Source organism: Myxine glutinosa, chromosome 1 (genome assembly GCF_964187855.1).
Source record: "Myxine glutinosa chromosome 1, kmMyxGlut1.1, whole genome shotgun sequence".
Taxonomy (NCBI): domain Eukaryota; kingdom Metazoa; phylum Chordata; class Myxini; order Myxiniformes; family Myxinidae; genus Myxine; species Myxine glutinosa.
In genome coordinates, this window is record NC_136261.1 from 214,200,494 (window position 1) to 214,217,937 (window position 17,444).

Here is a 17,444-nt window from a genome sequence, read left to right on the forward strand (position 1 = left end):
AGTGGTTTTTCAACACAAACACAAGTGCGAAAAGTGGTTTTTCCACACTAATACAAGTGCAAAAGTGGTTTCCTGCACCAACACAAGTGCGAAAAGTGGTTTTTCAACACAAACACAAGTGCGAAAAGTGGTTTTTCAACACTATCACAAGTGCAAAAAGTGTTTTTTCCACACTAATACAAGTGCAAAAGTGGTTTCCTGCACCAACACAAGTGCGAAAAGTGGTTTTTCAACACTAACACAAGTGCGAAAAGTGGTTTTTCAACACTAACAAAAGTGCGAAAAGGGGTTTTTCCACACTAATACAAGTGCAAAAGTGGTTTCCTGCACCAACACAAGTGCGAAAAGTGGTTTTTCAACACTAACACAAGTGCGAAAAGTGGTTTTTCAACACTAACACAAGTGCGAAAAGTGGTTTTTCAACACTAACACAAGTGCGAAAAGTGGTTTTTCCACACTAATACAAGTGCAAAAGTGGTTTCCTGCACCAACACAAGTGCAAAAAGTGGTTTTTCAACACTAACACAAGTGCAAAAAGTGGTTTTTCAACACCAACACAAGTGTGAAAAGTGGTTTTTCAACAATATCACATGTGCAAAAAGTGTTTTTTCCACACTAATACAAGTGCAAAAGTGGTTTCCTGCACCAACACAAGTGCGAAAAGTGGTTTTTCAACACTAACACAAGTGCGAAAAGTGGTTTTTCAACACTAACACAAGTGCGAAAAGTGGTTTTCCACACTAATACAAATGCAAAAGTGGTTTCCTGCACCAACACAAGTGCGAAAAGTGGTTTTTCAATACTATCACAAGTGCAAAAAGTGTTTTTCCACACTAATACAAGTGCAAAAGTGGTTTCCTGCACCAACACAAGTGCGAAAATTGGTTTTTCATCACTAACACAAGTGCGAAAAGTGGTTTTTCAACACTAACACAAGTGCGAAAAGTGGTTTTTCAACACTAACAGAAGTGCGAAAAGTGGTTTTTCAACACTATCACAAGTGCAAAAAGTGTTTTTCCACACTAATACAAGTGCAAAAGTGGTTTCCTACACCAACACAAGTGCGAAAATTGGTTTTTCATCACTAACACAAGTGCGAAAAGTGGTTTTTCCACACTAATACAAGTGCAAAAGTGGTTTCCTGCACCAACACAAGCATGAAAAGTGGTTTTTCAACACTAACACAAGTGCGAAAAGTGGTTTTTCAACACTAACACAAGTGCGAAAAGTGGTTTTTCAACACTAACACAAGTGCGAAAAGTGGTTTTTCAACACTAACACAAGTGCGAAAAGTGGTTTTTCAACACTAACAAGTGCGAAAAGTGGTTTTTCAACACTACACAAGTGCGAAAAGTGGTTTTTCAACACTAACACAAGTGCGAAAAGTGGTTTTTCCACACTAATACAAGTGCAAAAGTGGTTTCCTGCACCAACACACGTGCGAAAAGTGGTTTTTCAACACTAACACAAGTGCGAAAAGTGGTTTTTCAACACTAACACAAGTGCGAAAAGTGGTTTTTCCACACTAATACAAGTGCAAAAGTGGTTTCCTGCACCAACACAAGCATGAAAAGTGGTTTTTCAACACTAACACAAGTGCGAAAAGTGGTTTTTCAACACTATCACAAGTGCAAAAAGTGTTTTTTCCACACTAATACAAGTGCAAAAGTGGTTTTTCCACACTAATACAAGTGCAAAAGTGGTTTCCTGCACCAACACAAGTGCGAAAAGCGGATTTTCAACACGAACACAAGTGCGAAAAGTGGTTTTTCCACACTAATACAAGTGCAAAAGTGGTTTCCTGCACCAACACATGTGCGAAAAGTGGTTTTTCAACACTAACACAAGTGCAAAAGTGGTTTTTCAACACTAACACAAGTACGAAAAGTGGTTTTTCAACACTATCACAAGTGCAAAAAGTGTTTTTTCCACACTAATACAAGTGCAAAAGTGGTTTTTCCACACTAATACAAGTGCAAAAGTGGTTTCCTGCACCAACACAAGTGCGAAAAGTGGTTTTTCAACACTAACACAAGTGCGAAAAGTGGTTTTTCCACACTAATACAAGTGCAAAAGTGGTTTCCTGCACCAACACAAGTGCGAAAAGTGGTTTTTCAACACTAACACAAGTGCGAAAAGTGGTTTTTCAAAACTATCACAAGTGCAAAAAGTGTTTTTTCCACACTAATACATGTGCAAAAGTGGTTTCCTGTATCAACACAAGTGCGAAAAGTGGTTTTTCAACACTAACACAAGTGCGAAAAGTGGTTTTTCAACACTAACACAAGTGCGAAAAGTGGTTTTTCAACACAAACACAAGTGCGAAAAGTGGTTTTTCCACACTAATACAAGTGCAAAAGTGGTTTCCTGCACCAACACAAGTGCGAAAAGTGGTTTTTCAACACAAACACAAGTGCGAAAAGTGGTTTTTCAACACTATCACAAGTGCAAAAAGTGTTTTTTCCACACTAATACAAGTGCAAAAGTGGTTTCCTGCACCAACACAAGTGCGAAAAGTGGTTTTTCAACACTAACACAAGTGCGAAAAGTGGTTTTTCAACACTAACAAAAGTGCGAAAAGGGGTTTTTCCACACTAATACAAGTGCAAAAGTGGTTTCCTGCACCAACACAAGTGCGAAAAGTGGTTTTTCAACACTAACACAAGTGCGAAAAGTGGTTTTTCAACACTAACACAAGTGCGAAAAGTGGTTTTTCAACACTAACACAAGTGCGAAAAGTGGTTTTTCCACACTAATACAAGTGCAAAAGTGGTTTCCTGCACCAACACAAGTGCAAAAAGTGGTTTTTCAACACTAACACAAGTGCAAAAAGTGGTTTTTCAACACCAACACAAGTGTGAAAAGTGGTTTTTCAACACTATCACATGTGCAAAAAATGTTTTTTCCACACTAATACAAGTGCAAAAGTGGTTTCCTGCACCAACAAAAGTGCGAAAAGTGGTTTTTCAACACTAACACAAGTGCGAAAAGTGGTTTTTCAACACTAACACAAGTGCGAAAAGTGGTTTTCCACACTAATACAAGTGAAAAAGTGGTTTCCTGCACCAACACAAGTGCGAAAAGTAGTTTTTCAACACTAACACTAGTGCGAAAAGTGGTTTTTCAACACTAATACAAGTGCAAAAGTGGTTTCCTGCACCAACACAAGTGCGAAAAGTGGTTTTCAACACTAACACAAGTGCGAAAAGTGGTTTTTCAACACTAACACAAGTGGGAAAAGTGGTTTTCCACACTAATACAAGTGCAAAAGTGGTTTCCTGCACCAACACAAGTGCGAAAAGTAGTTTTTCAACACTAACACTAGTGCGAAAAGTGGTTTTTCAACACTAACACAAGTGCAAAAAGTGTTTTTTCCACACTAATACAAGTGCAAAAGTGGTTTCCTGCACCAACACAAGTGCGAAAAGTGGTTTTTCAACACTAACACAAGTGCGAAAAGTGGTTTTTCAACACTATCACAAGTGCAAAAAGTGGTTTTACCACACTAATACAAGTGCAAAAGTGGTTTCCTGCACCAACACAAGTGCGAAAAGTGGTTTTTCAACACTAACACAAGTGCGAAAAGTGGTTTTTCAACATTAACACAAGTGTGAAAAGTGGTTTTTCAACACTAACACAAGTGTGAAAAGTGGTTTTTCAACACTAACACAAGTGTGAAAAGTGGTTTTTCAACACTAACACAAGTGCAAAAAGTGGTTTTTCAACACTATCACAAGTGCAAAAAGTGGTTTTACCACACTAATACAAGTGCAAAAGTGGTTTCCTGCACCAACACAAGTGCGAAAAGTGGTTTTTCAACACGAACACAAGTGCAAAAAGTGGTTTTTCAACATTAACACAAGTGTGAAAAGTGGTTTTTCAACACTATCACAAGTGCAAAAAGTGTTTTTTTCACACTAATACAAGTGCAAAAGTGGTTACCTGCACGAACACAAGTGCGAAAAGTGGTTTTTCAACACTAACACAAGTGCGAAACGTGGTTTTTCAACACTAACACAAGTGCGAAAAGTGGTTTTTCCACAATAATCCAAGTGCAAAAGTGGTTTCCTGCACCAACACAAGTGCGAAAAGTGGTTTTTCAACACTAACACAAGTGCGAAAAGTGGTTTTTCAACACTATCACAAGTGCAAATAGTGTTTTTCCCACACTAATACAAGTGCAAAAGTGGTTTCCTGCACCAACACAGGTGTGAAAAGTGGTTTTTCAAGACTAACACAAGTGCGAAAAGTGGTTTTTCAACACTAACACAAGTGAGAAAAGCGGTTTTTTCCACACTAATACAAGTGCAAAAGTGGTTTCCTGCACCAACACAAGTGCGAAAAGTGGTTTTTCAACACTAACACAAGTGCGAAAAGTGCTTTTCCACACTAATACAAGTGCAAAATTGGTTTCCTGCACCAACACAAGTGCGAAAAGTGGTTTTTCAACACTATCACAAGTGCAAAAAGTGGTTTTTCAACACTAACACAAGTGCGAAAAGTGGTTTTTCAACACAAACACAAGTGCGAAAAGTGGTTTTTCCACACTAATACAAGTGCAAAAGTGGTTTCCTGCACCAACACAAGTGCGAAAAGTGGTTTTTCAACACTAACACAAGTGCGAAAAGTGGTTTTTCAACACTAACAAAAGTGCGAAAAGGGGTTTTTCCACACTAATACAAGTGCAAAAGTGGTTTCCTGCACCAACACAAGTGCGAAAAGTGGTTTTTCAACACTAACACAAGTGCGAAAAGTGGTTTTTCAACACTAACACAAGTGCGAAAAGTGGTTTTTCAACACTAACACAAGTGCGAAAAGTGGTTTTTCCACACTAATACAAATGCAAAAGTGGTTTCCTGCACCAACACAAGTGCAAAAAGTGGTTTTTCAACACTAACACAAGTGCAAAAAGTGGTTTTTCAACACCAACACAAGTGCGAAAAGTGGTTTTTCAACACTAACACAAGTGCGAAAAGTGGTTTTTCAACACTAACACAAGTGCGAAAAGTGGTTTTTCAACACTAACACAAGTGCGAAAAGTGGTTTTTCCACACTAATACAAATGCAAAAGTGGTTTCCTGCACCAACACAAGTGCGAAAAGTGGTTTTTCAACACTAACACAAGTGCGAAAAGTGGTTTTTCAACACTAACACAAGTGCGAAAAGTGGTTTTCCACACTAATACAAGTGCAAAAGTGGTTTCCTGCACCAACACAAGTGCGAAAAGTAGTTTTTCAACACTAACACTAGTGCGAAAAGTGGTTTTTCAACACTATCACAAGTGCAAAAAGTGTTTTTTCCACACTAATACAAGTGCAAAAGTGGTTTCCTGCACCAACACAAGTGCGAAAAGTGGTTTTTCAACACTAACACAAGTGCGAAAAGTGGTTTTTCAACACTATCACAAGTGCAAAAAGTGGTTTTTCCACACTAATACAAGTACAAAAGTGGTTTCCTGCACCAACACAAGTGCGAAAAGTGGTTTTTCAACACTAACACAAGTGCGAAAAGTGGTTTTTCAACATTAACACAAGTGTGAAAAGTGGTTTTTCAACACTAACACAACTGAGAAAAGTGGTTTTTCAACACTAACACAAGTGCAAAAAGTGGTTTTTCAACACTATCACAAGTGCAAAAAGTGGTTTTACCACACTAATACAAGTGCAAAAGTGGTTTCCTGCACCAACACATGTGCGAAAAGTGGTTTTTCAACACTAACACAAGTGCAAAAGTGGTTTTTCAACACTAAAACAAGTACGAAAAGTGGTTTTTCAACACTATCACAAGTGCAAAAAGTGTTTTTTCCACACTAATACAAGTGCAAAAGTGGTTTTTCCACACTAATACAAGTGCAAAAGTGGTTTCCTGCACCAACACAAGTGCGAAAAGTGGTTTTTCCACACTAATACAAGTGCAAAAGTGGTTTCCTGCACCAACACAAGTACGAAAAGTGGTTTTTCAACACTAACACAAGTGCGAAAAGTGGTTTTTCAACACTATCACAAGTGCAAAAAGTGTTTTTCCACACTAATACAAGTGCGAAAAGTGGTTTTTCAACACTAACACAAGTGCGAAAAGTGGTTTTTCCACACTAATACAAGTGCAAAAGTGGTTTCCTGCACCAACACAAGTGCGAAAAGTGTTTTTTCAACACTAACACAAGTGCGAAAAGTGGTTTTTCAACACTAACACAAGTGCGAAAAGTGGTTTTTCAACACTAACACAAATGCGAAAAGTGGTTTTTCAACACTAACACAAGTGCGAAAAGTGGTTTTTCAACACTAACACAAGTGCGAAAAGTGGTTTTTCCACACTAATACAAGTGCAAAAGTGGTTTCCTGCACCAACACAAGTGCGAAAAGTGGTTTTTCAACACTAACACAAGTGCGAAAAGTGGTTTTTCAAAACTATCACAAGTGCAAAAAGTGTTTTTTCCACACTAATACAAGTGCAAAAGTGGTTTCCTGTATCAACACAAGTGCGAAAAGTGGTTTTTCAACACTAACACAAGTGCGAAAAGTGGTTTTTCAACACTAACACAAGTGCGAAAAGTGGTTTTTCAACACAAACACAAGTGCGAAAAGTGGTTTTTCCACACTAATACAAGTGCAAAAGTGGTTTCCTGCACCAACACAAGTGCGAAAAGTGGTTTTTCAACACAAACACAAGTGCGAAAAGTGGTTTTTCAACACTATCACATGTGCAAAAAGTGTTTTTTCCACACTAATACAAGTGCAAAAGTGGTTTCCTGCACCAACACAAGTGCGAAAAGTGGTTTTTCAACACTAACACAAGTGCGAAAAGTGGTTTTTCAACACTAACACAAGTGCAAAAAGTGGTTTTTCCACACTAATACAAGTGCAAAAGTGGTTTCCTGCACCAACACAAGTGCGAAAAGTGGTTTTTCAACACTAACACAAGTGCGAAAAGTGGTTTTTCAACATTAACACAAGTGTGAAAAGTGGTTTTTCAACACTAACACAAGTGCGAAAAGTGGTTTTTCAACACTAACACAAGTGCAAAAAGTGGTTTTTCAACACTATCACAAGTGCAAAAAGTGGTTTTACCACACTAATACAAGTGCAAAAGTGGTTTCCTGCACCAACACAAGTGCGAAAAGTGGTTTTTCAACACTAACACAAGTGCAAAAAGTGGTTTTTCAACATTAACACAAGTGTGAAAAGTGGTTTTTCAACACTATCACAAGTGAAAAAGTGTTTTTTTCACACTAATACAAGTGCAAAAGTGGTTACCTGCACCAACACAAGTGCGAAAAGTGGTTTTTCAACACTAACACAAGTGCGAAACGTGGTTTTTCAACACTAACACAAGTGCGAAAAGTGGTTTTTCCACAATAATCCAAGTGCAAAAGTGGTTTCCTGCACCAACACAAGTGCGAAAAGTGGTTTTTCAACACTAACACAAGTGCGAAAAGTGGTTTTTCAACACTATCACAAGTGCAAATAGTGTTTTTCCCACACTAATACAAGTGCAAAAGTGGTTTACTGCACCAACACAGGTGTGAAAAGTGGTTTTTCAAGACTAACACAAGTGCGAAAAGTGGTTTTTCAACACTAACACAAGTGCGAAAAGCGGTTTTTCCACACTAATACAAGTGCAAAAGTGGTTTCCTGCACCAACACAAGTGCGAAAAGTGGTTTTTCAACACTAACACAAGTGCGAAAAGTGCTTTTCCACACTAATACAAGTGCAAAAGTGGTTTCCTGCACCAACACAAGTGCGAAAAGTGGTTTTTCAACACTATCACAAGTGCAAAAAGTGGTTTTTCAACACTAACACAAGTGCGAAAAGTGGTTTTTCAACACAAACACAAGTGCGAAAAGTGGTTTTTCCACACTAATACAAGTGCAAAAGTGGTTTCCTGCACCAACACAAGTGCGAAAAGTGGTTTTTCAACACTAACACAAGTGCGAAAAGTGGTTTTTCAACACTAACAAAAGTGCGAAAAGGGGTTTTTCCACACTAATACAAGTGCAAAAGTGGTTTCCTGCACCAACACAAGTGCGAAAAGTGGTTTTTCAACACTAACACAAGTGCGAAAAGTGGTTTTTCAACACTAACACAAGTGCGAAAAGTGGTTTTTCAACACTAACACAAGTGCGAAAAGTGGTTTTTCCACACTAATACAAATGCAAAAGTGGTTTCCTGCACCAACACAAGTGCGAAAAGTGGTTTTTCAATACTATCACAAGTGCAAAAAGTGTTTTTCCACACTAATACAAGTGCAAAAGTGGTTTCCTGCACCAACACAAGTGCGAAAATTGGTTTTTCATCACTAACACAAGTGCGAAAAGTGGTTTTTCAACACTAACACAAGTGCGAAAAGTGGTTTTTCAACACTAACACAAGTGCGAAAAGTAGTTTTTCAACACTATCACAAGTGCAAAAAGTGTTTTTCCACACTAATACAAGTGCAAAAGTGGTTTCCTACACCAACACAAGTGCGAAAATTGGTTTTTCATCACTAACACAAGTTCGAAAAGTGGTTTTTCAACACTAACACACGTGCGAAAAGTGGTTTTTCAACACTAACACAAGTGCGAAAAGTGGTTTTTCAACACTAACACAAGTGCGAAAAGTGGTTTTTCAACACTAACACAAGTGCGAAAAGTGGTTTTTCAACACTAACAAGTGCGAAAAGTGGTTTTTCAACACTAACACAAGTGCAAAAGTGGTTTCCTGCACCAACACAAGTGCGAAAAGTGGTTTTTCCACACTAATACAAGTGCAAAAGTGGTTTTTCAACACTAACACAAGTGCGAAAAGTGGTTTTTCCACACTAACACAAGTGCGAAAAGTGGTTTTTCAACACTAACACAAGTGCGAAAAGTGGTTTTTCCACACTAATACAAGTGCAAAAGTGGTTTCCTGCACCAACACAAGCATGAAAAGTGGTTTTTCAACACTAACACAAGTGCGAAAAGTGGTTTTTCAACACTATCACAAGTGCAAAAAGTGTTTTTTCCACACTAATACAAGTGCAAAAGTGGTTTTTCCACACTAATACAAGTGCAAAAGTGGTTTCCTGCACCAACACAAGTGCGAAAAGCGGATTTTCAACACGAACACAAGTGCGAAAAGTGGTTTTTCCACACTAATACAAGTGCAAAAGTGGTTTCCTGCACCAACACATGTGCGAAAAGTGGTTTTTCAACACTAACACAAGTGCAAAAGTGGTTTTTCAACACTAACACAAGTACGAAAAGTGGTTTTTCAACACTATCACAAGTGCAAAAAGTGTTTTTTCCACACTAATACAAGTGCAAAAGTGGTTTTTCCACACTAATACAAGTGCAAAAGTGGTTTCCTGCACCAACACAAGTGCGAAAAGTGGTTTTTCCACACTAATACAAGTGCAAAAGTGGTTTCCTGCACCAACACAAGTACGAAAAGTGGTTTTTCAACACTAACACAAGTGCGAAAAGTGGTTTTTCAACACTATCACAAGTGCAAAAAGTGTTTTTTCCACACTAATACAAGTGCGACAAGTGGTTTTTCAACACTAACACAAGTGCGAAAAGTGGTTTTCCCACACTAATACAAGTGCAAAAGTGGTTTGCTGCACCAACACCAGTGCGAAAAGTGTTTTTCAACACTAACACAAGTGCGAAAAGTGGTTTTTCAACACTAACACAAGTGCGAAAAGTGGTTTTTCAACACTAACACAAATGCGAAAAGTGGTTTTTCAACACTAACACAAGTGCGAAAAGTGGTTTTTCAACACGAACACAAGTGCGAAAAGTGGTTTTTCCACACTAATACAAGTGCAAAAGTGGTTTCCTGCACCAACACAAGTGCGAAAAGTGGTTTTTCAACACTAACACAAGTGCGAAAAGTGGTTTTTCAAAACTATCACAAGTGCAAAAAGTGTTTTTTCCACACTAATACAAGTGCAAAAGTGGTTTCCTGTATCAACACAAGTGCGAAAAGTGGTTTTTCAACACTAACACAAGTGCGAAAAGTGGTTTTTCAACACTAACACAAGTGCGAAAAGTGGTTTTTCAACACAAACACAAGTGCGAAAAGTGGTTTTTCCACACTAATACAAGTGCAAAAGTGGTTTCCTGCACCAACACAAGTGCGAAAAGTGGTTTTTCAACACAAACACAAGTGCGAAAAGTGGTTTTTCAACACTATCACAAGTGCAAAAAGTGTTTTTTCCACACTAATACAAGTGCAAAAGTGGTTTCCTGCACCAACACAAGTGCGAAAAGTGGTTTTTCAACACTAACACAAGTGCGAAAAGTGGTTTTTCAACACTAACAAAAGTGCGAAAAGGGGTTTTTCCACACTAATACAAGTGCAAAAGTGGTTTCCTGCACCAACACAAGTGCGAAAAGTGGTTTTTCAACACTAACACAAGTGCGAAAAGTGGTTTTTCAACACTAACACAAGTGCGAAAAGTGGTTTTTCAACACTAACACAAGTGCGAAAAGTGGTTTTTCCACACTAATACAAGTGCAAAAGTGGTTTCCTGCACCAACACAAGTGCAAAAAGTGGTTTTTCAACACTAACACAAGTGCAAAAAGTGGTTTTTCAACACCAACACAAGTGTGAAAAGTGGTTTTTCAACAATATCACATGTGCAAAAAGTGTTTTTTCCACACTAATACAAGTGCAAAAGTGGTTTCCTGCACCAACACAAGTGCGAAAAGTGGTTTTTCAACACTAACACAAGTGCGAAAAGTGGTTTTTCAACACTAACACAAGTGCGAAAAGTGGTTTTCCACACTAATACAAATGCAAAAGTGGTTTCCTGCACCAACACAAGTGCGAAAAGTGGTTTTTCAATACTATCACAAGTGCAAAAAGTGTTTTTCCACACTAATACAAGTGCAAAAGTGGTTTCCTGCACCAACACAAGTGCGAAAATTGGTTTTTCATCACTAACACAAGTGCGAAAAGTGGTTTTTCAACACTAACACAAGTGCGAAAAGTGGTTTTTCAACACTAACACAAGTGCGAAAAGTGGTTTTTCAACACTATCACAAGTGCAAAAAGTGTTTTTCCACACTAATACAAGTGCAAAAGTGGTTTCCTACACCAACACAAGTGCGAAAATTGGTTTTTCATCACTAACACAAGTGCGAAAAGTGGTTTTTCCACACTAATACAAGTGCAAAAGTGGTTTCCTGCACCAACACAAGCATGAAAAGTGGTTTTTCAACACTAACACAAGTGCGAAAAGTGGTTTTTCAACACTAACACAAGTGCAAAAAGTGGTTTTTCAACATTAACACAAGTGTGAAAAGTGGTTTTTCAACACTATCACAAGTGAAAAAGTGTTTTTTTCACACTAATACAAGTGCAAAAGTGGTTACCTGCACCAACACAAGTGCGAAAAGTGGTTTTTCAACACTAACACAAGTGCGAAACGTGGTTTTTCAACACTAACACAAGTGCGAAAAGTGGTTTTTCCACAATAATCCAAGTGCAAAAGTGGTTTCCTGCACCAACACAAGTGCGAAAAGTGGTTTTTCAACACTAACACAAGTGCGAAAAGTGGTTTTTCAACACTATCACAAGTGCAAATAGTGTTTTTCCCACACTAATACAAGTGCAAAAGTGGTTTACTGCACCAACACAGGTGTGAAAAGTGGTTTTTCAAGACTAACACAAGTGCGAAAAGTGGTTTTTCAACACTAACACAAGTGCGAAAAGCGGTTTTTCCACACTAATACAAGTGCAAAAGTGGTTTCCTGCACCAACACAAGTGCGAAAAGTGGTTTTTCAACACTAACACAAGTGCGAAAAGTGCTTTTCCACACTAATACAAGTGCAAAAGTGGTTTCCTGCACCAACACAAGTGCGAAAAGTGGTTTTTCAACACTATCACAAGTGCAAAAAGTGGTTTTTCAACACTAACACAAGTGCGAAAAGTGGTTTTTCAACACAAACACAAGTGCGAAAAGTGGTTTTTCCACACTAATACAAGTGCAAAAGTGGTTTCCTGCACCAACACAAGTGCGAAAAGTGGTTTTTCAACACTAACACAAGTGCGAAAAGTGGTTTTTCAACACTAACAAAAGTGCGAAAAGGGGTTTTTCCACACTAATACAAGTGCAAAAGTGGTTTCCTGCACCAACACAAGTGCGAAAAGTGGTTTTTCAACACTAACACAAGTGCGAAAAGTGGTTTTTCAACACTAACACAAGTGCGAAAAGTGGTTTTTCAACACTAACACAAGTGCGAAAAGTGGTTTTTCCACACTAATACAAATGCAAAAGTGGTTTCCTGCACCAACACAAGTGCGAAAAGTGGTTTTTCAATACTATCACAAGTGCAAAAAGTGTTTTTCCACACTAATACAAGTGCAAAAGTGGTTTCCTGCACCAACACAAGTGCGAAAATTGGTTTTTCATCACTAACACAAGTGCGAAAAGTGGTTTTTCAACACTAACACAAGTGCGAAAAGTGGTTTTTCAACACTAACACAAGTGCGAAAAGTAGTTTTTCAACACTATCACAAGTGCAAAAAGTGTTTTTCCACACTAATACAAGTGCAAAAGTGGTTTCCTACACCAACACAAGTGCGAAAATTGGTTTTTCATCACTAACACAAGTTCGAAAAGTGGTTTTTCAACACTAACACACGTGCGAAAAGTGGTTTTTCAACACTAACACAAGTGCGAAAAGTGGTTTTTCAACACTAACACAAGTGCGAAAAGTGGTTTTTCAACACTAACACAAGTGCGAAAAGTGGTTTTTCAACACTAACAAGTGCGAAAAGTGGTTTTTCAACACTAACACAAGTGCAAAAGTGGTTTCCTGCACCAACACAAGTGCGAAAAGTGGTTTTTCCACACTAATACAAGTGCAAAAGTGGTTTTTCAACACTAACACAAGTGCGAAAAGTGGTTTTTCCACACTAACACAAGTGCGAAAAGTGGTTTTTCAACACTAACACAAGTGCGAAAAGTGGTTTTTCCACACTAATACAAGTGCAAAAGTGGTTTCCTGCACCAACACAAGCATGAAAAGTGGTTTTTCAACACTAACACAAGTGCGAAAAGTGGTTTTTCAACACTATCACAAGTGCAAAAAGTGTTTTTTCCACACTAATACAAGTGCAAAAGTGGTTTTTCCACACTAATACAAGTGCAAAAGTGGTTTCCTGCACCAACACAAGTGCGAAAAGCGGATTTTCAACACGAACACAAGTGCGAAAAGTGGTTTTTCCACACTAATACAAGTGCAAAAGTGGTTTCCTGCACCAACACATGTGCGAAAAGTGGTTTTTCAACACTAACACAAGTGCAAAAGTGGTTTTTCAACACTAACACAAGTACGAAAAGTGGTTTTTCAACACTATCACAAGTGCAAAAAGTGTTTTTTCCACACTAATACAAGTGCAAAAGTGGTTTTTCCACACTAATACAAGTGCAAAAGTGGTTTCCTGCACCAACACAAGTGCGAAAAGTGGTTTTTCCACACTAATACAAGTGCAAAAGTGGTTTCCTGCACCAACACAAGTACGAAAAGTGGTTTTTCAACACTAACACAAGTGCGAAAAGTGGTTTTTCATCACTATCACAAGTGCAAAAAGTGTTTTTTCCACACTAATACAAGTGCGACAAGTGGTTTTTCAACACTAACACAAGTGCGAAAAGTGGTTTTCCCACACTAATACAAGTGCAAAAGTGGTTTGCTGCACCAACACCAGTGCGAAAAGTGTTTTTCAACACTAACACAAGTGCGAAAAGTGGTTTTTCAACACTAACACAAGTGCGAAAAGTGGTTTTTCAACACTAACACAAATGCGAAAAGTGGTTTTTCAACACTAACACAAGTGCGAAAAGTGGTTTTTCAACACGAACACAAGTGCGAAAAGTGGTTTTTCCACACTAATACAAGTGCAAAAGTGGTTTCCTGCACCAACACAAGTGCGAAAAGTGGTTTTTCAACACTAACACAAGTGCGAAAAGTGGTTTTTCAAAACTATCACAAGTGCAAAAAGTGTTTTTTCCACACTAATACAAGTGCAAAAGTGGTTTCCTGTATCAACACAAGTGCGAAAAGTGGTTTTTCAACACTAACACAAGTGCGAAAAGTGGTTTTTCAACACTAACACAAGTGCGAAAAGTGGTTTTTCAACACAAACACAAGTGCGAAAAGTGGTTTTTCCACACTAATACAAGTGCAAAAGTGGTTTCCTGCACCAACACAAGTGCGAAAAGTGGTTTTTCAACACAAACACAAGTGCGAAAAGTGGTTTTTCAACACTATCACAAGTGCAAAAAGTGTTTTTTCCACACTAATACAAGTGCAAAAGTGGTTTCCTGCACCAACACAAGTGCGAAAAGTGGTTTTTCAACACTAACACAAGTGCGAAAAGTGGTTTTTCAACACTAACAAAAGTGCGAAAAGGGGTTTTTCCACACTAATACAAGTGCAAAAGTGGTTTCCTGCACCAACACAAGTGCGAAAAGTGGTTTTTCAACACTAACACAAGTGCGAAAAGTGGTTTTTCAACACTAACACAAGTGCGAAAAGTGGTTTTTCAACACTAACACAAGTGCGAAAAGTGGTTTTTCCACACTAATACAAGTGCAAAAGTGGTTTCCTGCACCAACACAAGTGCAAAAAGTGGTTTTTCAACACTAACACAAGTGCAAAAAGTGGTTTTTCAACACCAACACAAGTGTGAAAAGTGGTTTTTCAACAATATCACATGTGCAAAAAGTGTTTTTTCCACACTAATACAAGTGCAAAAGTGGTTTCCTGCACCAACACAAGTGCGAAAAGTGGTTTTTCAACACTAACACAAGTGCGAAAAGTGGTTTTTCAACACTAACACAAGTGCGAAAAGTGGTTTTCCACACTAATACAAATGCAAAAGTGGTTTCCTGCACCAACACAAGTGCGAAAAGTGGTTTTTCAATACTATCACAAGTGCAAAAAGTGTTTTTCCACACTAATACAAGTGCAAAAGTGGTTTCCTGCACCAACACAAGTGCGAAAATTGGTTTTTCATCACTAACACAAGTGCGAAAAGTGGTTTTTCAACACTAACACAAGTGCGAAAAGTGGTTTTTCAACACTAACACAAGTGCGAAAAGTGGTTTTTCAACACTATCACAAGTGCAAAAAGTGTTTTTCCACACTAATACAAGTGCAAAAGTGGTTTCCTACACCAACACAAGTGCGAAAATTGGTTTTTCATCACTAACACAAGTGCGAAAAGTGGTTTTTCCACACTAATACAAGTGCAAAAGTGGTTTCCTGCACCAACACAAGCATGAAAAGTGGTTTTTCAACACTAACACAAGTGCGAAAAGTGGTTTTTCAACACTAACACAAGTGCGAAAAGTGGTTTTTCAACACTAACACAAGTGCGAAAAGTGGTTTTTCAACACTAACACAAGTGCGAAAAGTGGTTTTTCAACACTAACAAGTGCGAAAAGTGGTTTTTCAACACTACACAAGTGCGAAAAGTGGTTTTTCAACACTAACACAAGTGCGAAAAGTGGTTTTTCCACACTAATACAAGTGCAAAAGTGGTTTCCTGCACCAACACACGTGCGAAAAGTGGTTTTTCAACACTAACACAAGTGCGAAAAGTGGTTTTTCAACACTAACACAAGTGCGAAAAGTGGTTTTTCCACACTAATACAAGTGCAAAAGTGGTTTCCTGCACCAACACAAGCATGAAAAGTGGTTTTTCAACACTAACACAAGTGCGAAAAGTGGTTTTTCAACACTATCACAAGTGCAAAAAGTGTTTTTTCCACACTAATACAAGTGCAAAAGTGGTTTTTCCACACTAATACAAGTGCAAAAGTGGTTTCCTGCACCAACACAAGTGCGAAAAGCGGATTTTCAACACGAACACAAGTGCGAAAAGTGGTTTTTCCACACTAATACAAGTGCAAAAGTGGTTTCCTGCACCAACACATGTGCGAAAAGTGGTTTTTCAACACTAACACAAGTGCAAAAGTGGTTTTTCAACACTAACACAAGTACGAAAAGTGGTTTTTCAACACTATCACAAGTGCAAAAAGTGTTTTTTCCACACTAATACAAGTGCAAAAGTGGTTTTTCCACACTAATACAAGTGCAAAAGTGGTTTCCTGCACCAACACAAGTGCGAAAAGTGGTTTTTCAACACTAACACAAGTGCGAAAAGTGGTTTTTCCACACTAATACAAGTGCAAAAGTGGTTTCCTGCACCAACACAAGTGCGAAAAGTGGTTTTTCAACACTAACACAAGTGCGAAAAGTGGTTTTTCAAAACTATCACAAGTGCAAAAAGTGTTTTTTCCACACTAATACATGTGCAAAAGTGGTTTCCTGTATCAACACAAGTGCGAAAAGTGGTTTTTCAACACTAACACAAGTGCGAAAAGTGGTTTTTCAACACTAACACAAGTGCGAAAAGTGGTTTTTCAACACAAACACAAGTGCGAAAAGTGGTTTTTCCACACTAATACAAGTGCAAAAGTGGTTTCCTGCACCAACACAAGTGCGAAAAGTGGTTTTTCAACACAAACACAAGTGCGAAAAGTGGTTTTTCAACACTATCACAAGTGCAAAAAGTGTTTTTTCCACACTAATACAAGTGCAAAAGTGGTTTCCTGCACCAACACAAGTGCGAAAAGTGGTTTTTCAACACTAACACAAGTGCGAAAAGTGGTTTTTCAACACTAACAAAAGTGCGAAAAGGGGTTTTTCCACACTAATACAAGTGCAAAAGTGGTTTCCTGCACCAACACAAGTGCGAAAAGTGGTTTTTCAACACTAACACAAGTGCGAAAAGTGGTTTTTCAACACTAACACAAGTGCGAAAAGTGGTTTTTCAACACTAACACAAGTGCGAAAAGTGGTTTTTCCACACTAATACAAGTGCAAAAGTGGTTTCCTGCACCAACACAAGTGCAAAAAGTGGTTTTTCAACACTAACACAAGTGCAAAAAGTGGTTTTTCAACACCAACACAAGTGTGAAAAGTGGTTTTTCAACACTATCACATGTGCAAAAAATGTTTTTTCCACACTAATACAAGTGCAAAAGTGGTTTCCTGCACCAACAAAAGTGCGAAAAGTGGTTTTTCAACACTAACACAAGTGCGAAAAGTGGTTTTTCAACACTAACACAAGTGCGAAAAGTGGTTTTCCACACTAATACAAGTGCAAAAGTGGTTTCCTGCACCAACACAAGTGCGAAAAGTAGTTTTTCAACACTAACACTAGTGCGAAAAGTGGTTTTTCAACACTAATACAAGTGCAAAAGTGGTTTCCTGCACCAACACAAGTGCGAAAAGTGGTTTTCAACACTAACACAAGTGCGAAAAGTGGTTTTTCAACACTAACACAAGTGGGAAAAGTGGTTTTCCACACTAATACAAGTGCAAAAGTGGTTTCCTGCACCAACACAAGTGCGAAAAGTAGTTTTTCAACACTAACACTAGTGCGAAAAGTGGTTTT